Source organism: Myotis daubentonii, chromosome 14 (genome assembly GCF_963259705.1).
Source record: "Myotis daubentonii chromosome 14, mMyoDau2.1, whole genome shotgun sequence".
Classification (NCBI taxonomy): Eukaryota; Metazoa; Chordata; class Mammalia; order Chiroptera; family Vespertilionidae; genus Myotis; species Myotis daubentonii.
The window spans coordinates 2,850,664-2,876,039 of NC_081853.1; the positions used below are offsets into that span (position 1 = coordinate 2,850,664).

General features: G+C 51.2%; 1 protein-coding gene across 19 annotated transcripts in view; it reads left to right on the top strand.

Moving 5' to 3' along the window:
* The window catches only part of FOXP1 (forkhead box P1), a 487,040-nt gene that overhangs the window by 315,849 nt on the left and 145,815 nt on the right, over positions 1 to 25,376 (top strand). The window contains exon 1 of one of the 19 annotated variants that reach the window (XM_059662981.1): positions 12,990 to 13,010. The exons of the other annotated variants lie outside the window; for them this stretch is intronic. The gene's annotated coding sequence lies outside the window, so the exon portion shown is untranslated. Of the gene's footprint in view, positions 1 to 12,989; positions 13,011 to 25,376 lie in introns of those variants that run through there. 19 annotated transcript variants of the gene reach the window in all.

Below are 25,376 nucleotides of genomic sequence, written 5' to 3' on the forward strand. Positions count from 1 at the left end.
TCTTGAAGGTCCATGAACATCTTTTGCTTAATCAGTGTTTTATTTTCTTGCTCTTCATTTTATAAGCGACTCTTCCCCTTGACTCCCAGTCTCAGGAGACAGCAGTGCTTCCCTTGACAACACAGAGGAGGGGTCAGCTCTGTGTTTATTTTCTAAGTATTGGTTTTCCAAGACAGTCTCATGAAAAGGACCAGTATTTCTAAGTCATTTTTTAGTGTAAGGAGGGCCAGGTTTGGACATTGAAATTAATTTTCCTTATCTCACCACACAAATAGCCACTCTGACTTCTTTGATTTATTACCTGGGACGGTTCATCAGCACTGAGAACAGAGGGCGGGGCGACATCACCTTACGTGGCCCCATTCGTCACAGCACGAAGCATCGCCCTGAATGCCCGCGACCGAGCCCCGGCCCCGGAGGGCCCTGTGCCCCAAGTACTCTTTTCATTTCTGGGCAAGTTGCCTCCACCCAAAAATCCTTCCCACTTTCCTCCCCAACATAGTGTAAAAGAACTTTCTAAATTGAAAATGTAATTCCTGGTTAAAGACAAGGTACCGACAAGGAGGAAAAATTTAAAACCATGTCTCCCACCATGGACTTGTATAGAGACTGTGTAAAGAACCCTCCAAACTCTACAATAATTCTTTTTATTTTAAAAGTGGGCAAAAGAACAGAAATTTCACCCCCTAAAAAGGATATACTGAAGGTGTGAAATCTCTAGGGAAATGCAAATTATAACCATGCTGGGAAGACAACAATGACATGAGATATCACTTCATGCCTATTAAAATGGCAAAGGTTTAAAAATACCAGCAAAACCAGTGCTGAAAGGATGTGGAACAAATGAACTTCCATGCATTGCTGATGGGAAGGCAGATGGGCAGCGCTCTGCAAACCGTTGGGTCAGTTTCTTTAAGAATTAAATATGCAGTTACCCTGTGACAGCACTCACACTCCGAGGACAAGGACATATGTTTACAGAAAACCTACACATGTTCATAGAAGCTTCACGTGCAGTTGCCCTGTGCTGGGCGACACCCCGTAGGTGCACGGATGAGCTGTGGGATCTCCGCACAGCAGGACGACACTCAGCAATGAGGAAGGGCAAGCTATTAGTCTTCCCAGCGGCTGGAACACTCAGGGGCATGTTGAGTGACACATGATCCACGTGTGATGGGCGGGTCAGCGGTGGCCAGAGGTTAGCGGTGGAGGCGGGTGTGGCTGGTGGGCTGCCCGAAGGGGCTGCAGGGGTGATGGAGCGGCTCTGTGTCCTGATCACGGTGGTGACTATGAATTCCTGTGTGTTAGCACCATATACCCCCACACCCAGAGTCCACTTGACACACATAAAGCAACACCGCCACCTAAGCACACGCTCCTGCCGTCTGGCAGCACGAGCCTGCCTCGGACCCGTCCCGCCGGGTCCCAACACCCCGTGGTCACCCCGATTTCTGTCTTCGGGCACACTCATCTCTCTGCCCAAACCGCCCTGCCCACCTTTCTGCATACCTACCTCCCCTCGCTAACCCACAGGCCCCTTGCCGCTCAGGTTTGGGCACCCTGGCACCTGCTCTAAGAGCTGCCTCTGCACACCCAGCCCTGGGCATGGGTGAGCCACGTCCTGGTGCTGCTGCCTCTCCAAGGGCCTCGCCCACCCGCCGTGGCTCCGGGAGAGCTGGCCCAGTGCCCCGCAGTCAGTGAGCGAACCGGGAGGCACCTCCTTAGGGAGAGAAGAGACTTGCGGGGAAACGCAGCTCCTGTTCCGGAACCCACCGCCACAGCACTGCTCGCGGCAGCTCTCACGTGGTGCTTCAGGGGCCAGGCCTGTCCCGAGAGCTCTGCGTACGGAGTCACGGTCGTCTCCGGCGGCCCCGCAGGCCGTGCGCAGGCCTCCCTCCACACCTGCGGCGGCTACAGCCGGAGCAGCGAGGCCGAGCAGCAGTGAGTGGGGTTGGGACCCGGTGTGCCCCACCCTCCAGCAGCTGTGGCACAAGTGGGAGAGCGCAGCGAGGAGGCGGGCTTTCCTCGCAGGGCACATGCTGACCCCCTCCCCAGGCAGGCCGCCCTCACCCTTCTCCAGCAAGGACTCCGCGTTTGGGTCTGGATCAGCATTAGAATAGATAACCGCAGTGATTCGAAAAGGAAGCCGACCATCAAAATAGAAAGCACACACGCCCACAAACAGAATAACTCGGACTGTATTTTATGACTCTCGAAGTGTGTCACCTATGTGTTCTCCTAAGATGCCCATCACCCCTAGTCACTATTGTCACCTCCTCTTTGTAGGTGAGGAAACTGAGGCACAGAGAGAAGGGGGGCCTGCCCTGGGGCACCAGGTTGGTCCATGCGAGACGCCCAGGCAAGTTCTGTTTTCCCCTTGCTCTCCTCCCCCCCGACCCCCCCCCCCCTGTGCTTCCGCTTCCATTTATGTTCCTATTCATTGAGTGAGAGAAACTCATAAAATGTAGATGCAGACTAGATGACCTCTCTTTTCTGCACGTATGAGTCTCGGGACAAATTGCCACAAACTTAGCAGCTCACAGTTCTATAGTCAGAGGTTGAGCACAGGGTATCAGAAGGTGCAGCGTGAGAGGTGTTACCTGGGCTGCCGAGTTCTGTCTGAGGCTCTGGCCAATTATCCGCTTCGCACCTCATTGCGGTTGTTGGTAGAACTCAGTTCTTTGTGGCTGTAGGACTGAGGTCCTCATTTCCTTGCTGGCTGTCAGACAGGGGCCTCGCCCAGCCTAGGGCTGCCCACACTATTGCTCTGTGGCCTCCACCTTGGTGGCTGCACTGGTGCATCACATCTTACTTGCCTTTGAATCTCTGACTTCATCTCTAACCAAACACTCCAATAGAAACTCCAATAGAAACCCCATGTCATTGTTTCCGTCCCTTTCTGATTACCTCCCTATCCTCCGGTCAGCTGACCTGGGACTTTAAATCCAGCTGCAGAATTCTTCACAGCAACACCTTGGTCAGTGTTTGACTGAGTACGTGGAACAGGAGTGGGAATGTGGGAGGTCACCTTAAACCGCTGCCTCCACTAATGCACTGTGCATGGAAAGTGCAGACGGACCCAGTCAGCCAGCTCTCAGCTATTTCCTTCCCAGGAGGACTTACACAAGTTCGCTTATGTTTTTAGAGTTTATTGCCAACATTTTGTGTTTATTAGGCCATTTGATTAAAACATTCACAATCTGTGTACGATTTTTGCCTTAAAATGAAGGATTGAAAAAGAATGAGGTAAAACAGTATCTATGCAATTGTATATCATCAACAATTCCGTGAGCTCATCTTTTGTTTCAGCATGTTTCAACCTGAGATTTCTTCTCAACTTCTGTGGTCCATCTCCTTGAACCTCCTCTCTCTGCTCTGTCGTTGCTGGATTCCTTCTCATCGTAAAGGCCACCTCCTCGTGCACAGATTCCTTGACGGCCTACCTAGACTAGGCTAAGAATGACAAGAACAGTGCAGGTCTTTTATTAAGGCTTTCTTCTTAGTGGCGCTGTAATTATTTCTGCATTTGTGGATTGTTTTGTATCTTATCTCTACTTCCCATTAGAACCTGAGGCTCAGGAAGAGGCACCTTCGTGGGCCCAGCGCCTGGATTGTGCTTGGTACACGGAGGCATCAGAAAGCAGGTGCATAATTGACATGTAAATAGAATGTGTGGTTCTGGGCCTGGTAGGAAAGGTAACTTTCACACTTGTTTTGGAAGTTGCTAGAGTAGAGAGCCTGTTCATCATGAGGTCTACTGCTAAAGCGTTTACTGTCTGAGAAGCACCTGGTTGACATTCACTCGGCTCCTGGAAGAGAAGAAAAGAGACTCTACAAATGGCAGAACCAGAGAGGAACAGCTGTCCTTCGAAACAGGGCCACTGGTTAGGAGGTGGGTGAGGAGTCTCCAGTCATGGGCCAGCTGATGTGTGGGTCAGTTTCCTGCAGATGTTTAATGTCCAAGACAGATGCCTCAGTCCTCCAGCCCTCCTTTAAATAGCTCTGACTTTTTCCTGAGCTTCACTTTCTCCTCCAATTAGTCCCAGACCTGCTTAGAAGCAGTTCCTAAAGAGGACCAGTGCGTTTCTCCCCGTGTTCTAACCGCACCTCCCTCCCCCTCACCCCATCCCCTCGGGCTGGCCTGTCACGTGCCCTGCTGTCCACATTGTCAAACAACCTTTGGCAAGTTAGTCCGCCCCCTGAGCCTGCTTTCCCTCCTCTGGAAGACGGGTACCACCTTGCAAGGTCGTTGGAAGTCCGAAGGGCAGTGGATGCAAATGCCTGATGCACAGTGAGGTCGATGACTGTCGTAAGTAGACTATGGCAGTGTGCAGCTTGACAACAACTGGGTTTGGAAATTATAAAAAGAAGGTTACAGTAGGCTATGGCATCATTGAGATATTCTACTTACTTGGTTTTTCTCATCCTGTACTAAATAAAGACTTCCTCATTTCAGACGTATAGGCTGAAGTAGATGCAGCTCTCATGACTGTCCTGAACCCAGTATGCCTTTTTCTGATGATTCTGGAGGCATTTCGGAGCCTTGTGGTACCTCTGGGGGTTCGTTATGAACCCCGTTAGCATTTTATTTCAGCTCTTTGGAAGTAAGGTTCCTGTCGAGTCCTGTTCCCCTTTTCCCGTTCCCAGTACATGATATAAAGATAATCTGTTTTGATGAACACAGACTGGCTTGCCTCTGCCCAGACCCTCCCCAGTCCTCATCTCCTCAGGTTGGGGGCTTTGCTGGGAAGTAGCAGAGCCCTAGTGGCGGTGGTGGTGAGGGAGGGGTGTTCCTTCTTCCAGGAGCTCACTTGCCATAAGATACCGAAAGTTGTTCAGAATCTGTCAAGCTATTGCCATATTCCCGATGAGACCAGTTAGGGAGCAGCAGGGCAGAGCAGGGCAGTTTGCACTTCTTGTTCTTGTGAAAGGCAAGAGGACGGAGTGGGGATGTCCAGGCAGGGTCGGACTCGAAGCTGGGGTCCTAGCTTCCCATTCTGCCTGCCTCTCAGTTCACGAGTGAGACGGATGTTATTAACATCGGTGGCGTGGGAGGCTGCCTGTCTATGCAGTTCCTCAGTGTGACCCCAGGACGCAGGGTCAGGAGGCCGCTGGGCTCGGTCCCGGGGACACTGCATCTCCCTGTGTCCTCTCCTGCGAAACGCGCTGTTTGCACCTTTCAGAGGCTGTAATTACAAAGGGAATGTCCTGTAGATACGAAAAAAAATTGAAACACCACGCCACGCCTTCCATTTTTATGTTCACCCAAATTAATATGCAGGACCAGGATGCTGCTGGTTTCAAAGTTGTTGGCGTCAGTCATCGCATTTCTAGGCGCAGTATGTGAAAGTGATTATAGGTAATAAATATCTTTTTTTTTAAAACTTATTGCAGAGGCAGTTTTCCCACTGTTAATGAGGGTAATTTGACTTGGTTGAAGGATTGCAGTTCCTAAGAATTAATGCAGTAATCCAATTCGGAGATTTGAAGAGATCTGAGATTTTTCACAGGTCGCGTGCGAGGGAATGGGCCCCTATCACATAGCAGCTAATGGACTCGAACGCCGCCTGCCATTTACTGCTCCCGCAGCAGAGAGCTTTGCCCTTGGTGATGAGCCTATGTCCCAAGCGCTGCAGCTTGTTTAGAAGTGCAGTGTATTTGTGACACTTTTGAGAGCTGGTATAGTGTTTCCCACAGCCCCTGCTCACTATGAAAACTGGGGTTATCTTTCTTAATTACACGTTTCAATCCTAATCTGCTCAAGTCTGAGGAGCATCAGGCTCGGAGGAGCTGCGTCTCGCCTTTCTCGCTCAGAGGAGGGCCTTTGTTTTTTGAACGAATCCATGTACCATTATATTCACACATATGGGTTAATTCATGTGCATACAAAGGTTACATGCCTGGTAGTCACAACTTTCCATGTTTGATAACGGTTATTATTAGCAGCTCGCAATATTTTGTAAAGCCTTGTGGGTAAGACTTCGGAAATGCTTGTTCTCCGTCGCTTTGTGCTCCTAAATACTCCCATTCCCATTGTGAAGCAATTAGCAGCACTGAGTCCTCCCCCGCGTGCTGCAGACAGCGCCCCTCTGTGCACCAGGCGCCTCTGCTCCGTCACTAGAAAAAGGACTAGAGTCGTTAATTGTGGTTCCGCGCGGTGTCTACTGAACGCTGAGTGTCAGCCCAGGCAGTAGGACCTGCCAGGGAAGGGAGTCTGATGCCTGAGGGCAGTGGGAGAGGAGCGAAAACCCAGCGGGGCCTTGGAGGGTGTCCTCGTGCAGGGCCGTGAGGCCCAACAGATTTCTGTCCTCCCAGGAGGAGGGAGGCGAGAAGGTGCAACTTGTGAGACATCTAGAACTTTGCTTTTGTTGAAATCCTGTGATCTTAGAAACAGAAACAAACAAGCAACACAGGTCAGGATCTGGTTTGGATTTGTTGGTAAGTTAGCAGACCTCATCCAGATGCATCAGCTGTTAAAAGTGAGTGACTTGCTGGCAAGCGTGATAGAGACAGACATCCCCTTGCTTCCTGGACCGGTGTTCACCCCGGGCCCAGAACACCAGGGGGCTGCCAGGCCTGGAAGCTGAAACCCCCACACTGCGTCGGCAATGCCTTAGGCCCGCGTGGTCACCTGCAGAGAGCCCCAGTTTCCCCAACAAGAACAGGGCTTCTCCAGCCCCCAGGAAACTCGATGCAGCTGAAGGTCCCCAGAAACAGTAATAGTACAAACAGTGGCCTCGCCTCACTGCTCAAGACCCAGATTCCAGAAGCAGGAAAGTGAGCACACAGGAGAGATCTCAGACCGCAGGGTGCTGTATCCTGGGGGGCTAGGCCGACCCAGAGGGAGGCTGGCGGGAAGGACAGGAAGAAGAAAGCGAAGTGGGAGTGTGCAAGGCTGAGGTGGAAAGCAGAGCCCCCGTCTCTCTCTCTGAGAAGGTCCTGACCCTCAGGTGGCTGACCTTGGGGAGGAGAGGAACTGGCCCCTGGTCAGTCAGGGCCCTCCCCTCCTGGCCCCGCCCACCAGTCCTCCTTGGTGCTGGCTTCCTCTGCCCCTCCCTGCCAGGGTAATGCTCTTCATCCTGTTGATGCGAATGGAGAACCTTATTAACCAAGGAGGGCTTCCTGGAGGCAGCAGAGGCCTGGCCAGGAGAGGCTGGCCCTCTTTCCCTGTGCCTGTGGCGGGCGGACCTGGAGACGAAGTATTCCCTGAAATGGGCTGCTATTTAAGGAGATATGTCTAGCTAGCAATATGTATTTTTTCTCCACCAGTTATCTTTTTGTTGTTTTTTTTTTTAATGCTGTATTTCTTGGAGAAAGAAAAATAGATTTTAAAATGTAAAAACCTGTTCTTCAATTGAGTATGCAAAAGTCTCATGGCTATATTTATTCCAAACCTGCTCTCCTAATGTTCACTCAAGGAGAAAACAGCAAAAAACAGTTGTTGATGGACTTAGCACAGCACTGGATTAAATAAGCATTAGTCTACTGAAGCTGATTACAGAATATGAAAACGCGGTATCTTAATGGTACATGTTTTTATGTGGCAGCTCAGTTGCCTTTCATTTTGCAGCTAATATGTCTGTTCTTATGAGTCATTTACTTCTTTAATTACCTTTGCAGGCAAGGCACCGTGGTATATTAATGTGCCTGATTTTACTGCCAGTTTATCATACAGTGCCCAGAAGTTGAAAGGCATAATTGACTTGGAAGAACAGCTCATGAAGGAAACAATATTTAGTTGACAGTTTTCCTTGTACTCGCTGTTGACATTTATGAGTTTACACTATGCTAAAGGAGTAATAAACACAATTTTCTTTCAATAACAGGAAAGGGTAGCTTCTAAAATACATTTGTGGAAACACATTTGTTCATTTCTTGAATAATATGAAAATAACACATTTCTAGTGATAAGACTTCTCTGATTGCCAATTGAATTAAACCCTGGAAGGTGCATTTATATCCTGTCTCAGAGCATTAGGCGATATTAGGGTTCATGTGATTGAATCAATTTAATGAATATTTAAATTATATACAGATTTGGGTAAATCATTTAAACCCAGGTGTTAGAGTGAGACTATGCGGTCTTGTCCTCCCAATTTCCAGAGGGAGGAGCGGCAGGGAGGGAGGGAACTGGGGAGGTAGCTGGGGAAGATGTTCTTTCTCCAAAGGGAAGAGGCATTTCGGGAAAGTGAAAGGGAAGGCACAGCGCTGCAGTCTTTAACAAGTCTGGGCTTTGAACAGTTGAAATCGAGCCTTGGGTGGGTCGCTGCTGCTCTGGTGCCTGGACCGGAGCCTGGAGCTGCCGGGGGCAGCAGCAGTGACCGTCGCCCCCGCAGGCCCTGGCCTGGCCTGGCTGTGGGCAGGCCTTGGTGGGCACCCTGGGTTGGAGGGAGTTAAACTTTTCACAGCTTTCTGGGTTGTTTGTAGCTCAGTCCTGTGCAGCATAATGAAAGTTTTCTACCATCTGTTGTTAAGCTGGCGGTGAGCAAGGCCAGTATATCCAAACAAAGCCCTGGCCTGCTGTAAACTGAACCTGTCAGTTTAGCATAGCTCTGCTGACCCCCCGCCCTGGCACCAGGCACGGCGCAGCTTCAGAGGGGGGTGAGGCGGGGGGGGGGGGGGCGGGGGGCGGGGGCTGTTTACTTTTTCTCTCAGTGTTTCTCTCACTGGATTGGACTAGTTTATACTTAATCTTTAAATGGATATAAATGGATACTTGCCCCCTCCCTTTTTGAGGGCATTACTTCTTAATAAGGTATTGTAACTTTTAGAACAAGGTATGAGTGTCTGTAAACCATGAGGTGGCTGGGACTCAGAGGGCGTCCTATGCAGTTATTTTTGTTTTATTGCTTCGTCTCTCAGTGTTTGGAGACAAATGGTTCAGGCGATGGAAGCGCCTATATTTACTCCTCTGGCTTATGTAACTGAAAGTGTTTGATAACTTTACAAGAACATTCTGCCCCTTCGTCTCCTCCTGTGTTTCACTGTGAAGTTGGGGCTCCCCGGAGGAGGGTCCCTCGGCGCCCCCTCATTTTCAAGGCTTACCTGCTGCCTTCAATTGCCCAGCTTAACCTCAGCACAATGTGGTTACTTTGTGGTATTTTTTCCTTTTGTAGTAAATGTTTAATTCTTAATTCACAGAGCTTCTTTGGCTTGTTTGAAATACTCCTTTACGTTCAGATCATACATGTCTGTATGGCTCATCACTGAAGCCTGCCCTAACCTCTGTGGGTTTCATTGTTTCGTGCACCTTGTGCTGTGGTAGTTTTTATCTTGGTCTTGCTACAGTGTATTTCCTGTCCAGCGTTGGTAACATTTGTGCTCTGGGAAGAGAGGGCTCTGGGGAGCCATGTCAATTCTCTGTATCCATCTCAATTCATTAGAATATCCAGGGAGAGTGGCCACTGCCCTGGAGTCACTGTGTCAGTCACTCCCTGGCCGCCTGGCCCTCCAGATGGGAAACAGGCCACACTCCTACCCACAACAAAGACAAAGGGGCTCGAGAGGATGCACATGTGTCTACAGTACCAAAATGAGAGGGTTTGGGCTCAACTCTGACTGCAATCAAGGAATGTACAGGGTCAGGGATTCCATAGGCAGAGGGGCTGGGTAGAAGCAAAGGAATAAACAAGCACACACAGGCTTCTCCTTTAAGGGACCAGGGACTCAATTTAAATGTAAATGAATGGAAGCACCATAGAGTCATAATCTGTTTGTAAGGTGGCTGACATATAAAGTACTTTTTTGTTTTAAGGTAAAAAAAATTGTATTTGGGGTAGAGTTTCAGGTGTAAATGTCAGGTGAAAAGAACCGTATACTCAATCTGAGAGTCAAGCAAGTAACCCTTGGCGTTCAGGACGCTGCCTTTTAGAAAGGACATTGTGTTTTGTGGTGTGTCCTTTTTTCTTTTTAAAGGAGGCCTGCATTAAGGGGTCACCTATTAGCTGGGTTTTTGCTGTCTTAAACTCAGCCCTCTGTCTATTAAAATCAAACCACTGTGTAAACATTCCAGTGCTGCTCTTGGTCTGCATGGCCATGGGATCGGGTTTCACCTGCCTGCACATCTTCAAGCAATTAGAGCAATTAGCGTGAAGCCATTGCACATGCAAGGATTCAAGGTCTGTGGTGACATTCAAGTCCAGGAGAGTCTGACGGGAGACTGGGGGGGGGGGGGGGGGGGCGCTAGAGAATGGCTGCTCTTCCACGGCCCTGAGCAGACGTTTCTCTTTTAAAAACGGTAACTCTTTCATGATACTATTAGGAGGTTTTTAAATGACATATCAGATGTTGTTTATATCAAAAACCCAGCAGTCGTTGAATTATATTAATGAAGGTCTTTATACACGGGGCATTTTATAAAAGAATTTTAATGGCCACGAGGAAGGAAGTGGCTGCTGCTCGCTATACTGTGGCAGTGAGAGCATTCTTCGTAGGAGAATGTATTTTATAACATATAAGGGAATTTGCATTTCACTTTTACATGGTAAACCTCCCTGCTTTGGGTAATTGTAACAATGATAGCAACATGGAATATTTAGTTGGAAGGTGTTTAGTGTAAGCATGAAAATCAACCTTTTTTTTAAAGAATGGAGAATAATAGTAGCTGCTTTTACACATTAAACCAGCGGTCGCCAGCCGGTGGTCCGCAGACCCCCGGTGGTTGGTGAGGTCTGAAAGGTTGGCGACCGCTGCATTAAAACTACAGGTTGCTTTTACACATTAAACTACTTCACGCTGGGATGGAGATAAGTCATCAACGTTGGCACATCAGATGGCTGCGCAGGCAGGATACAAGGTAACTGGCTGAAAGCCGTCCTAGAATCCAATAGGGCTTCTGTTTGGCTTGTTTTGTAACTACATTTGTAACTCAGTTACCCAGGGGTCTTGTTTGCATGAGCAAAAATCCTAAACTGATTGATTACAGCTTTTAAGTGGTTAATACATTTTTAAATCCACATTTTCCTGTTGGCTTATTATGCAGATGGGAGGAGGGCTAACTTTCTAAATCCAAGGCGCTTCAGCTGCTCTGGCTGGGCCGAGGGGGCTGCTGGCAGTGGCCGTGCCCCGGCCTGGATCGTGGTGTGGGATTCTCGTGCCCTTTAACCCGATGCTGCCAGTTCACATTCAGTGTTTGTTAAGAAACGGCTCTCAGTAAAAAAAAAAAAAATGTTGGGGAAATTACCTTTTCATGATATGCACTCACTTTAATTAGAAAGAGGCTTCTTTTAAAAAAAAAAAATTGTGAGCCTCTAAGAAAGTTTGTGGGGTAATTTATGGAATTGCCTAGTTAGCTTCGCAGCGGCTGAGTGGTGCGCAGTTCTCCATCCGTAGGACTGGACGCATCTGTTTGTGTGGCGGAGGCATTGTGTTCATTTGGTAACTGGCCATCTTAGGGAACTGGCCTTGGAGCTCTGCAGCCCCATCTCCAACTCCTTGGAGCTCTGCTGTTGAGAGGTTTTCCAGATCATCCCCCACATGGTGCCCACCTCTGCCTGTTAAACCTGCATTACAGATGCAGGGATGCCAACAAAATGCAGCCTCCTGCACGCGGAGTCAGGGAAGGATGGGCCTTTTCCCTGCCCCTTGGAGATGGACTGCTAGGAAGTGGTGGGCAGCGTTTATGAGTGGGAGGGGCCGCTGAGTTAGGCAGGCACATCTGAACCACTGCTCACCCTCCGGGGTGGAGGCAGGCGGGGCAGCCTGAGGGCCCGGAAGGGCCAGGAGCCTGTGCACCAGGCCTTCCCATCTTTCTCCCCAGCCCAGGCCTCTGTCTCTGTGATCTGCCTTTTGAACTGTTTTTGTGGCTGATCAGTTCCACCTAATATGTCTCTTGATTTCTGCTATTGTAATACTCAGGCGACACGCTATTCTCTTCATTTTTATAAGCGTTAGATGCTGCTGCCTGTCATATTCTGGCAGTTTATCTGCAGCGTCTGGATTTGCTTTCAGACTTGAATGTCTATCAAGCTGCCATTGCTTTGAATGTGAGATCAAAAGAAGATGAATTCCAGTAAAAAATTTCCTCCGATGAAGAAAAGACCGGGGCCTATGTCAGCCTCCCGCCGGCAGTCATTCCTGCCCAGTGCTAGCACCGGGGCCACAGGCAGCCCAGCCTGCACCAGCGAGCACACCACAGCTTCCTGCCGGGGAGCTGCCACATAGCCATGCCTTTGGGGGGTGAGGGGACAGGGGTCCTCCCCCCTCCCCCCTCCTCCTCCCCCCCCCCTCCTCCTCCCTCCCCCTCTTCTTCATGTGGAACATGGCTGCTCCACCTGCATCCTCTTTCTGAGCTGGCTTGCACAGCCTTCAGCAGCTTTCTTTTCTTTACAGCATCTGCCAAGTTACTCGGGTGAGGGAAACAGGACTTGGATCATGAGTTTGGGTGGGTTCATGGGGGTGTGAGTAGGACAGCGAGGAGGCGGAGGCACAGTGTGGCGGATGGTGATGGAGAGAAGCCCAGAAGCCAGCCCAGGGCCCTGTCTCCCGGGGTGTGGGGCCTGCGCCCACCCGTCAATACTCGGGGCAGCCCTAGACTAGAGTGTGCAGACCCGGAGCCTCCTCCTCCTCCCAGCCCCGGCCTGTAGTGTCCGCACAGCAGGTCTCAGAGCTTCCCCAGAGCCCAGGGTGTGGTCAGCCTGAGAGCCGTGGGCATGGCGCCCGGGGCAGCCTGCGGGGCGCTGTGGGTGCGGCCTTCGCGGGGCCTGGGTGCCCAGGCCCCGAGGCACCTGCAGGCCTGGCCGCCTCCAGCCGCCCGCGGAGGGACTGGGGCGCGCTGGTCTGTGCCTGCGCCCGGAGCCCTGAGCCTGAGCCCCGAGCCCAGCAGCTCCGCGGCCAGGGCTGCGCCGCGCCTGCTGCCGCCTCGGTGCTTCCTGTTTACTCACATCTTCTCCCCTCGCACCCGCAGCCGCTCCCCAGCCCGCCCCCCGCCCCCAGGGGCCGCCTGCCCGTCTCCCGTCTCGGCGGCGAGGAGCCAGCCCCAGGCGCGGACGTGCTCCGGCACCGGCTTCCCTGTAAGTGTCCCGAGCGGAGCGCAGAGCGCCCTGTCGCTGCTGGAACTTGGGAACCGGCTCCGCCCTGAGCCCTGGCGGAGGGACCGCCGCCCCCCCCCCCCCCTCCGGCCGCAGCTTTCTGCTCAGCGACCCGAGGACCTTCTCCTCCAACTCCCTCCTCGCTCTCTCGGGGTCCCGGCCCAGGGAGCGGGGAGCAGGGAGCGCCAGCCTGGGGCGGCCCCGCGGTGCCCTCCGGCCGGTGCCCCCTCCTGGCCGCCGCCCCCGCAGGAATCGCTGGGGTCACATTGGACCGGGTTCGGCCAGTGAGAGGCAGACCGCCTGGGGGAGTGGGCTGGGGGGGAGCCCTCCCTCTCCCGGGTCCCAGGCCGGTGGGGCTGCCGCTGGGGGGAGCTGGGCCTGGGCGCTCTTCCCGCCCGGAGGCACGTGACCGGCCTGTCCTGCTGTGAACATGAGTTTTTTCGCACACGGTCAGGCGTTTTCAAAGGGTTCCACCTTTTCCTGTGTGATGTCACCGGCCGCCCTCCCGCTGCCCCCCAGCCTGACCCGGCCGCAGTGGACGCGGCAGGCAGGTGCTCCTCTCCCCGGACATGTCCTGGCCAGGGCACAGGCCGGAAGTGGACAGGGAGCTTCTTGATCTTCAGGGAACTGCCGGCTCTAACCTTGTTTGTTAGTCGCAGACTAAATACGCTCACACTTCAGTGCCCAAAGCAGCATCTGCTGGTGTGGAGGAAGGACTATGCTCAGTAGTTACCCAGTCGCTAATGGAAGAAACATTTAAGTAAATAAAATAGTGTGTGTGTGTGTGTGTGTGTGTGTGTGTGTGTGTGTGTGTGTTTCTGTTGCGATGCTGGGGTTTTCAATGCTCAGAAGTTGTACCACTTTGCCATAGTGTGTGTGTGAGTGCGTCAGGACGATTTGTTTACCAGGAGAAGCGATCGCAGGGAAATGGAGTGAGGGGCGGTCCTCCCTGGGCTGTTGGGGAGGTGTGGGTGGGCCGAGAGCGGGTGTGGGAACAGGCTTTTCCTGGCATCTCTTCTGTTTGATGACCATCCGCGTTCCCAGCGCCGGGCTTTGTTTTTCCTGGATGGCATGTTTGATTATTTATCAGAAGGGGAAGGGAGTAGCTGAAGCAAACAAACATGTGACCAAGTTCTGTTTTGTTTTCCACTCAGAAAGCCATGTCCTTTAACAGACGGACATGGCTATAATACATGCATTGTTTGGTGATAAAAGGAAATTAAATGTGTCATTTTGTTTTGAAGGCAAGTGAGTTAACCGGTAAGACACCAAAGCCTTTTAGCCTGGTGCGAATTCGCCAGGTTCTTGACTGAGAATTGGCCTGTTGGGATGTGTGGTGTCCGAGTGGTCCGGCTTTCTAGATGCTTCGCTTAGTTACGTCCGCCTCAGTAGCTCCGCTTCTTTCTGTGGTGTATGTGTGCGAGCTTGTGTACGCACGTGTGCGTGTGTGTGTGTGTGTGCGTGTGTGTGCTTGTGTGTCCGTGTGTGCACGTACCTGCGTGTACCTGTGTGTGCGTGTGTGTGTGTGTGTGTGTGTGTGTGTGTGTGTTATTGGACAAACCAGCTTTGTTGAAGTCTATATCCTGGCTTTAGATCTAAACATGATTGGCTCAGTTAAAGGGAAATCTACCAGCACGGCTCCTTCACGCTCACCGGGCAGTTTGTTAGCTGCCGACTGTTGCTGCTCTCTTTACAGGTGCCAGGCCCCTGTGTACCCCTGCGCCCTAGAAAGCTGTCCTGCCATGATCTTGGACTGTTATCTCAGATTAAGTCCTTGAGAGGCCTGGAGAAAGGTTCAAAGCTACATTAAAAGGAGATTTTTAAAAAGCAAACTAAAATTTCACTGGTTTTGTTTCAATCCTCAGGTGTAGGATTTCTGAGACTGCGTGTAGCTATTCCTTATCCATAGGCAGGCACTGACAGGTGTGCACACATGGGCACATTCTTAATAACTGGAACATGGTTTCCTACACAGACTTCCTCAGGTGCAGAGCCTGCAAAACGGAGGCGCCTGATCCAAGCACAGTGCCTGGCCCTGCCGCCTGCAGCCTTATAAATCGCAGTGAAGGTCTGTCCGTTGCCTCTGTGTTTTGGCCTGTGAACTGGGAATCAGCACCCGGAGGGACCCCTCTTCACTGGCTGAACACGGGAACAGTGCAGCAGACGGGACACAGCTTCCGGGCAGCCCTGCATGTGTGCGTGTGTGTGCGTGTGTGTGGCAGGCATGGCTTTGCACCCAGAGGACAACCATGGAAGCAGAGCCTTGCAGTCTCCTCTGTTGTCACCTGGGGTGACTTTCCAAAAGGCAGTTCCATTGCATCATTCTTTGACCTCTGGGGAGCCTGTCTGTGGGCACCCGAGTGCCTGCCTAATGCACCCTCACCAGCGCTCAGACACCCTTGGGATCTAGGTGGGCTGCAAAGAGGATCCTGCTTTGGAGGTGGGGAAATGTTCTTCTAGCATGAGCTTATCACGTTCATAGCCAGCACTCATTCATAAGACACTTTTTAATGGGCACCTCTCCGGGGTGTCTGGGCTTCCTGTCCAGCCAGACGAGGCCTGGACGGGCTATGGGACCCACTGCCCTGGGAAGCCTTGTCCTGGGCACCTCGGCGCCCCGCCATCACCGGGAACGCACCACCCTGGCGACGCGGCCTGAAGCCACAGCGGGCGCTCCTGCAGCTGGAGGGATCAGTGAGGAGGAACCGGGCTTTGTTTCATTCTCTTTAGGGTCAAATTAGGATTTATTTTAAAGATACAGCACGGTCTGGAAATTCTGAATTTTGTTTTGCTTCACTGTAACTCAATATGATGTTGGCAATTTCACTTCCACAAAAATCAAGTTAGTTTGTTCCTTGTAAAGAAGCAGACTCTGCGTGCTGCCTGCGCAGTCAGTGGGAAGGGGTTTTGGAATCGCCTGCATGCGCTGGGGTCAGAGGAAGTGAGCCCCCTGTTCCCAGCTGGCACTGCCCCGGGCCGGGCCCTCCCTGGGTGCTGAGCCCATGCAGTCAGGCCCGTGCCTGCGCCCTGTTGTGGTGAGAGCTGCTCCCGGAGACTCCGGAGGAGGCGGGCACATGCAGGGTGTTGGACACACAATCCTGTTTGTTTGTTGGAACCTGAAGATAGAAAGCAGATTGGGAAAATCTCTATTCAACATGTGTGTTTAATTTTAAAAAGTACTTTTCAAAAATCCATAAATAATGATTCCCCTTTTGTTTAAGAAAAGTAAATGTAGGCGATGATATTATACTTTATTTTTTTCCTAATTAATGTTTTTTCTTCTAGCATGAGCTTATGACATTCATGGCCAGCACTCATTCATAGAGCACTTTTTAAAGTCACTTGACGTCCTTGCCCTAGCTGATTTGGCTTAGTGACTAGAACGGTGGCCTGCAGATGAAGGGTCCAGGGTTTGATTCTGGTTAACGGCACGCGCCTGGCTTGCGGGCTTGATCCCCAGTAGCGGGTGTGCAGGAGGCAGCCAATCAATGATGCCCTCTCATCATTGATGTTTCTATCTCTCTCCCTCTCCCTTCCTCTCTGAAATCAATACAAATATATTTAAAAAATAAATAAAATCACTTGAGAAGTCCTAGTGTATGTCAGGCCTATGCACTACATATCTATAATAATAATAATAACGGCGTAATATGCTAATTAGGCCGGATGTCCTTCTGGACAAAGCCGGGGCTGCCAGGGAAGCCGGGTCCAGTGCCAGAGGGAACCCGGTGCGGCAGCCTGGGAAGGAAGGCCTGCCCTTGCACGGATGTCATGCATCGGGCCTCTAGTGTGAGTTAAAATGAAGGAACTTCTATTTTCTCCCATTCTTACTAAGTACTTGTGTGGGGCCACCGGGCAGCAGTGCTGGCGCGGGGGCTCGAACCCAGACAGAACGACTGGCGGGCGCGTCTGCTTCTGTGGAGATGCGTGACTGCTTTGGAAAGCAAACTTCTATTTCTTTGGAGTTGCTATGATTCTCCCAAGGTCAGTAAGTTCGCCAAATTCCCAAAGTATCCTTATTTCTTCATGCCCGGAGCCTGGGTCCACCTTGTGCTCCGCTGTGGTGACAGGAAGTCCCCAAGGCCCTTGCACTCTGGGGCACAACTCTGAACGCAGCTGCCCGGCTGATGAGCTAAGGTCTGTTTTTAATCCCCTTTTTAAGAAAATGTTTCTAATTTTTGGTCAGAGCAGTTGAATCTGTTCGTCTTTTGCAGTGTTCAGTATCTGTAATAAGTATGTATATTCACATAAAGGATAAAATCTTCAAAAAGTTCACTAACCATAGTCTTCTAAATATTAATTAGATATATTTTGCTAAAGGTTTCTCCATTTTTCTTTTAAATCTGTCTCGTCAGGCAAGTAGTTGTAGTGTCGTGTGACTGGGAGAGGACAGACCCAGGGTGGTGGGCCCATGGCCGGCCGGGCTGAGCCGTGTGGAAGGACATGGAGGGTCTGTCTGACCCAGCTGTGGGCGTGTTGTGTGAATTGCTGCTGCGGGAGGCGGTGTGGGAGCCACAGCGTGCCAGGCAGGCAGCGTGGTGGCTCTGCACCGGCGGGGTCCTCGCAGCAGCACCATCTCGCCCTCGCTCACCGTTGGGCCAGAAGCAACTGTCTTGTTCTAAGACAGTGATTCCGACCCTGTGCGCCGCGAGTGTTTAAAACGGGCACCGCCACACGGTCAGCAGGGCCACTGACCTCTTTCCCTTTGACGGTCAAATAAAAAAAATGACAACAGTAGCTGTCGGTGTGAATGAATCAAAATTTTACCTATTTTTTTTTTTTTTTGTCAGGTGGTCAAGATAATATTCTTTTGGGTGTGCCACAGAATTTTAGTTTATGTGCCGTGAGATGGGAAAGGCTAAAAGTCGCTGTGCTAAGAGCCGGGGGCAGGCCGGGATTCTCCCTGCTCCGGCTTGAAGAAGGGATGAGGGTCAGAGGGTGATGGTGATGGCATTAGTATCCCACGGAGGTGGGCGTGCTCCCATGGGTGCAGGGCGAAGCACAGGAGTGGGGGCACAGACAGCTGGGCTGCACCCCTCCCTGTGTGCCTGAGGGGGTCCCACCGTGGCCACAGGGACCAGGCTGCTGCTGGCTCCCTTGGGCCCGGAGTCATTAAGCAGCTCTGCAGCTTTAGGGAATTGGGTTATGAACAGGGTTTTTAGGGAAAGGTAGAATTTTTTTTTAATTATTTTTTTCTTTTCATTTTTTAAGGAGATACCTTTGACATACAGAAATTGTATATATTTAAGGTTTACAACTCCATGTTTTTATCTTTGTATACATTGTGGAAAAGATCGCTACAATCACGCTAAATAAGTTATCCATCACCTCTACATAGCTACTCTTGTGTGTGTGTGTAGTGAGATTTAATTGGAGGTGTATCCTGTTTGAAAATCTCAAGCATATGATAGTAAGTATCCTCACCAGCTACACATTAGATCTCCGGAATGTGTTCATTTCACACAATCTCCCCCACGCTCTCCCCAGGCCCTGGCAGCCCCCCGCCGCGCTCTGCTCCCCTGAGTTCCTTTCTCTAGGCCCCCTGTATCTCGGTGAGCTCCTGCCGCGTTCGTCTCAGAAAGGTGGGCCGGAAGGTGGGAGCTACTTGGATGCCTGTGGACATGGCGGAGGACATGGGGGGCGGCTCTGCAGACGAGGCCCTGGCTCAGGGCTCTGGGCTGAGGGTCAGGTGGGAAGGAGCATGTCTTTGTGCGGGGCAAGAGGCAGTAAAGCTCGGTGTGCGGTTGCCACCCACCCTGGACGGCCGTTCTCTTCATCCTGAAGGCCAGCCCACACTCGCTCGCCCGCTCACTCGGGCACTCAGCCCCTGGACTGCGGGTCTGTCTGTCGGGATTGCCCGTGGCCGGACCTGGGCTGGCGGGTGAGCTGGGCAGCGTGTGAGCGTCAAGTTCCCGGGAGATGATGTTTGTTTCCCTCAGTTCCCCGTGCTGACCACTCGCTGGACTTGCAACCTGGGGAAGTCACGGAACCTCACAAGCTTTAGGTTTTCCATTTTAAGTCAGCATCATAAATAAGCCCTGCCCTGCTTCCCTCAGAAACGCTGGGAGCAGGAAGTAAATAGTAAGTGTGAAGCGACTAGATGGCATAGTTCCTGGCACGTAAACAACTCAGTACGATGCCTATTTCAGTGTCCCCCACACGGTGCGCTGCCTGCACTTGCCCGTGTTCCTAGCCTCCTCGGCCCCACGCTGGTGTACAGGTGGGGCTGGGCTACTGCAGTCACTTCTTAGAGAGGTATACGGAATTGGAGAGCGGTTATGTGCTTTTTGCTTTTTCTGTCCTGGCTAACTTTGGCCACAAGGGAATAGGCACACGTTTCCGATGGTGGGTCTTGCATGGGCCCTTCCCTTCTTCCTGTTTTCATTTCTAGCTTCTGTCTTGTATCTCTCTCTGCTGAAATGTTTCCTCTGAACTGGTTTTCCTTCTTGCTTCTTTGCCCAAAATTCAGGTGAGAGAAGGACAGGATTTTGTCAAGCAGAGCATTCGCGGGTGCTCACCCCGAGGCATCCCCAGGGCGTGACGCACAGCACGAGGGAAGGGCCCGCACCACACGTGTCTGAGCAGAAGCCGCGGGCAGTGCTGCGGGTGAGCACAGGGAAGCCTCGTGGTTTTGAGCATGAGTCTAGCCACATTCTCTGAAGGCTTCAGAACCAGCCGGTCTCTTCCCACAGCACAAAGGGGTGTGAATCGGGGCTCATCTCAGTGAGAGTGCTGGGCTGCGCCCGTGTAAAGGCAACTGCAGAAAGCAAAGGGCTAGGTAGGTGCCTTAATAGTTCCCCTTGATTCCGTTATCCACGCGTTTTCTGCTTTGGGAACTTGGGCCAACTTATTTATTTCTGGACACAATCTGGTCTTTCCTTAGCAGGGGAAAGGGGTTTGATGCGCTCAAACTTCACACTTGAGACCTTTCCTAATAAACTCGACTTCTGCTTTACTTCCCGGCAGCGCTCCTGTTGCCTGCAGCACGGCAGGCCAGGCGTGTCCTGTGGGCGCTCAGGAGCCTGACAGGCTGGGGCTGGGGCCGCGCTGGGCGGAATCCCTTGGAGACGCTCAGGTGCCGGAGACCTGGCGGCGCGACGCAGGGCCTGGCGGCTCCGCAGTCAGCGAGGAGTGTGTTCCCAGGCGGGGCAGGAGTGTGCTCCGGGCGTTCCCTTAGGAAGGACTTCAAACAGACGCCCTGACTGCTCAGCGCGCATGCTTATGCAGCTGATTTTGAAAGAGAATCAGATATCCTTTTCCTTTTTGTCTCATGACAATTCCTAACCTTTACCTTCTTTGGTAGGAAGTGTTTCCTATGCAGATACTTAATTTCACAAGGTTATTCATAATTGCAAATGAATATAGGGCTGACTAGCCCCTTCTGCCTCCGTGGTTGCTTTAGGGCTGGGACTTGTATCGAGCGCCTCCTCTTGTCCACATGCCCTGCAGCCGTGTGCGGGTGGCGTGCGGTCCCCTGCTGAGGGCCCCGGTGCTGGTGCTGGCGCCTGGCACAGAGCACGCACACTCCGCTGTCCTTCAGTCCAGTCCTCCTAGAAAGAGAAACATACACCCTTTGTCATCTTTTCTCCCAAGAAAATACCCCCTAGTCAATTGCTGACGTTACAAAAAGCACACACACAACTCCAGCCTTCCTGTGCTCACGTCTTTCCATTATTTGTTAAGTTCTAAAGTAAAACAAAGTGAAGCTTATAACTTTAAATGTCACAGCAGTGATAACCACCCCACGTGTAGCATACCGTCCTGCCAGCAGGACGTGGCCAAGCTGACGTGGAGGTGGGGGTGGGGGTGGGGAGTGTGCGGTGGCCCAGGAGCTGGAAGGGTGCCCTGTAGAGGCCTCGTCTCCTCACACGCACCTGGGCTGGCGCTGCCCAGGGCCCTGTCTCCTTAGTCCGGGCAGTGACAGGCGGGCACTTTGACATTTCCACTTCCTGTTCCTTTTGATTTTAACTCCAACACAATGTTGGAGGCTGTCAGGGCGGGGCTGTCTCTGCTCCAGTTTTCACCAGGTCAACCTGGTGCCATCGCAGAACCTTGTCTGCAAAGACTGGAGCGTGTGAGAAATCACGCTGTTAGGAATGCCCGAAGCAGAGGGCACTTTCTCCGTCGTCAGAACTCTGAGGACCAATGCTGCTGCCGAGAGCCTTTCCCTCGAGGTCACTGATTAAATCCAGTCTAAGGCTCTGCTGTCCGCCCCACCTGCTGTTGGGGGTTGAGCCAAGTGAATCAACTACGATGAATGCTCGGACTCTCCCCTTTTTATGCAGTATCCCAGGAGAGCCAGGTGCTGTGTGTGGTGTGGTGTGTGGTGTGTGCTGTGTGTGGTGTGGTGTGTGCTGTGTGTGGTGTGTGCTGTGTGCTGTGTGTGTGTGTGTGTGTGTGCAGTAGTAGTAGTAGTAGTTATATAAATAATATACTTGCACTCTGTTGGAGAGCTCACTGCCGTGGAACATTGTTGATTCTATGAGAGCACACTCAGTCCTATCAGGCACTGGAGTAATTCCTTCTATAGTGACCCACAAACCTTTCCATCCTGCATGACGTGAGTGCTTGTCCGGAGCAGGAAGGCAGTGGATGCCCCGGTCTGGTACAGAGCGATGGGCAGGCTGCGCGAGGTGTGAGGACTCGGTGAAGGTGGCTGCTCTAGCAGGTTTGCGCCACGATAGCAAATTCCTTCAGAGGGAAAAGGCTCTGCAGAGGCAACCGAGGCGTATGGAGGCTGAGAACCAAACGCGAGGACACTTCTTCCCTCCTCCGGTCCTCACGCTGCTTTTCATTGCCAGCTTTCCCTCCCCGCCCCCATGCACAGTGACTGCTGTTGAGCCTGTGAGATTATCCGAGAAGCAGGTTTGATCTTGAGGGGTGGGGAGAGTCTCGGGAAAGAAGTGAGAGGACAGGGCTGACTCTGAGCAGCCTCAGATGCTGGAAGCGGGACAAGTCCTAGGCAGACGGCAAAGAGCCGCTGGCCACTCGCCATGCCGCCTGCGGGCCCAGGTGTCGGGACCTCACACCCGACCCAGGAGGCTCACTCAGCTGCTGCAGATTATCTGTGGGGAGACACACGTGTTCAAAGTTTGCAACTAGTTTGAAATCGTTTCAGATAAAAGAACACATGGATGTTATTTTGTTTTCCTGTTTCACTTCCTTTTCAGAAAATCAAAATGAGTTTGAGCTTTAAGAACGGCTCATTAGTAATGTCCTTGCATCTTAGCTAAATTTTGAAATTCTTTTGGGCAACTGATTGCAAGCTTTGTTTGTATAAAATTGTGTCCAGTGTGTCTTTGGGGAATCTCAGAAGACAGGGAGCAACCTGAGACGAGGGTTGGCAAACACAGAAATTTGAATTCCGTGCAATTTTAACGTCATAAAATGTTTTTCCTGTTATTATTTTCCCAGCTAGTTAAGTAAGTAGAAACCATTCTTATCTCATGAGCTGAACAGAAACAGGTTCTAAGTTGGATTTGCTCTGCGGACCCGTGACCTTGAGCTTGCAGTTGGTCATGTTTTTGGAAAGTCTGTGTCAGTGCTAATCTCAGCCCTCATCTCCAGGTGTGTCAGATAAGAAATTGTGTGAAAGTGTTCTGCCTTCTGCTGGCTGGCTTTAGGTCTGTGTGCATGCTGACTCAAACCATATTTTATGTCAACTTGTTGATGTTTCTTACAATATGATAAACATGTTTTTGAACACCAGCTATCTTGAGAAATGTGCTAAAACCTAGGGATTCCAGCCCCTAAAATATAAGCACCTGCCATGAACTTGAGATGTGCATAGCTCGAAAGTTGTAAATATGCTTATTTAAAACATAATTGGTAAATAACAGATGGTACTTATTTAATAGGAATGTGAAGACACTGTTAAGAATAAAGTAATCTTGAACCAATAGAATGGAAGGTGTGTCAAAACTATGCAGGTCCTCAGTGAGCATAGCAGCCTGGCCTGCCAATCAGCAGCAGGCTCCAGGCTCCAGGCTCAGCCTCCCTGTGGGCTGGGGCTGGGCTGGTGTTGTCCAGGAGGTGCTGACCATAGGTGGCTCCAATCCTTGTGCAGCGAGGGGCAGAGATGAGAGCCGGGTGGGGCGGGAGCGGCCTGCCCCTGCCTGGCCTGGGAGCTTGCAGACCCACTCATTTGAGCTTATTGAAGGGAAATCAATGTGACCATGTGTGGCCCGCTGAGGGCCTGGCTTCAGCAGTCACCTGCACTCTGACAGCCTTGAGCAGTCTTTCCTGTAACCCAAGCCCAGCACTGTCACACAGCGTCGCGTCGTGCAGTGCCTGGCAGTTGTCACGTCTGCTCTGAAGGCAGTGTGGACTCAGCCCAGCCCGGGAGCTGCCCCGAGAGTGAAAGATGCCGGGATGGAATGGACGTGTCAGTTACGGACATCAGCAGCTGGTCTGGACCTGGGGTCAGGGTGGATCCTTGCTTCCTGAAGGATGGCATTTGTCCTTTATTCATACCCTTCCTCTGTGTGTCTGCTCCCCTCGGTCCCTTCCACACACACACACACACACACACACACACACACACACACACACGTCCACATGCCTCCTTAGTCTAAATACAAAGGACCTGCCCTAGCTGGATTGGCTCAGTGGGTAGAGTGTCAGCCTGTGGACTGAAGGGTCGAGGATTCAATTCCAGTCAAGGGCACATGCTTCAGTTGCAGGTTCGATCCTTGGCCCTGGTCAGGTGAGTGCAGGAGGCAACCAGTCGAAGTCCCTCTCACATCAATGTTTCTCTCTCGGTGTCTCTCCCCCTCCCTTCCACTCTCTCTAAAAATCAATAGAAAAAATATCCCTTTGAAGATTAACAATAAACAAATAAGTAAATACATACATACAAAGGACCTAATTTCATCTCAAACAGGACCTCTTTTAAAAAATATATGTTTTTATTGATTTCAGGGAGGAAGAAAGAGGGAGAGAGACATAGAAACATCAATGATGAAAGAGAATCATTGATCGGCTGCCTCCTGCACGCCATACACGGGGACCAAGCCCGCAACCCCGGCATGTGCCCTGACCGGGACTCGAACTGTGACCCCCTGGTTCATAGGTCGATGCTCATCCACTGACCTACGCTGGCCAGGCATATCTTTTCTTACATGCATCAGTTTCGGGTGTAGAACGGTGTAATTCAGCCTCTGCGTACACTCCTAGGCTACCACCCTCAAAAGTCTAGTTACCATCCACACCGTGTGATTGACCCTCTTGGCAGGAACTGGACTGTCTGAAGGGACCTTTCTCCAGTTGTTGCTGAGATCCTGTTATGAAAATAAGACAAGCACATCCTCACTCCTTAGTTGTTTTGAAACAAATCTCTGACGTTCAGGCTGTGCGTCTGAGATGAAAGACATTGATCTGGTTTGATGCATAGCAGGTGACAGTGCTCAGGCCAGGGAACCCGCGGACACACTGGCTGGTCTCTCCGCGACTTCCAATGGAGGCCCCATCGGTCCTGCCGGGTGTCCACTGACCAGCAGTGCACATGACAGTAGCATTTTGGACTTCTTACCAGGGTACCAGACATTTGTATAACAATGCTCGGATATACTAGTAGTTGTGTATACTAAGGATTTATTTCTCTTCTTTTTTTGATGACAATTTAACCCTTTGAGTGCCAACCAATATCCTAGGAACTATGCTAAAATTGCCAAGGCATTTTTGCTGATTTTACAGCAGTTTAGGAAAAAAATTATGAATCGCAAGTAAATGAAGTTACATATTCAATATCTTCCACAAAATTGTCATCTTCACAGCAAGAATTGACATATTTAGCAATGTCATCATCACTAATAAAAGCAGACTTAGAACTGGACACTGCAGGAGGAGCGCGATCGCGCTCCCCGGCGCTCTAGGGGTTAACATTTAGATTACATTGATTAGTCCTTCATGGAAATCAGGAAAGCATCACCCTTTCGTGGTTGATTTTTGCAGCACATTTTAGGTTTGAATAAATGATGTTTTAAAATGCTTGCTGAGCACAGACAGTGTGGCTCAGTGGTTGAGTGTTGAACTATGAACCAGGAGGGTCAGGGTTCAATTCCAGGTCAGGGCGCATGCCCAGGTTGTAGGCCTGATCCCAAATGTGGGGTGGAGGGGGCAGCCGGTTGATGGTTCTCTCTCATCACTGATGTCTCTCTCTCTCTCCCTGTCCCTTCCTCTCTCTGAAATCATTAACAACAACAACAACAACAGCTCTAGCTGAGACGTAAGTCGATTGGGGGCTGTAGTGCGTTGCTCCCCCTGGCCCACACCGTGGTCAGGCCAGAGGACTGTGGAGGAACTCATAGCAGTGCATGTCCAGGCGAGTAATTCTTTGCACTGGTGTTG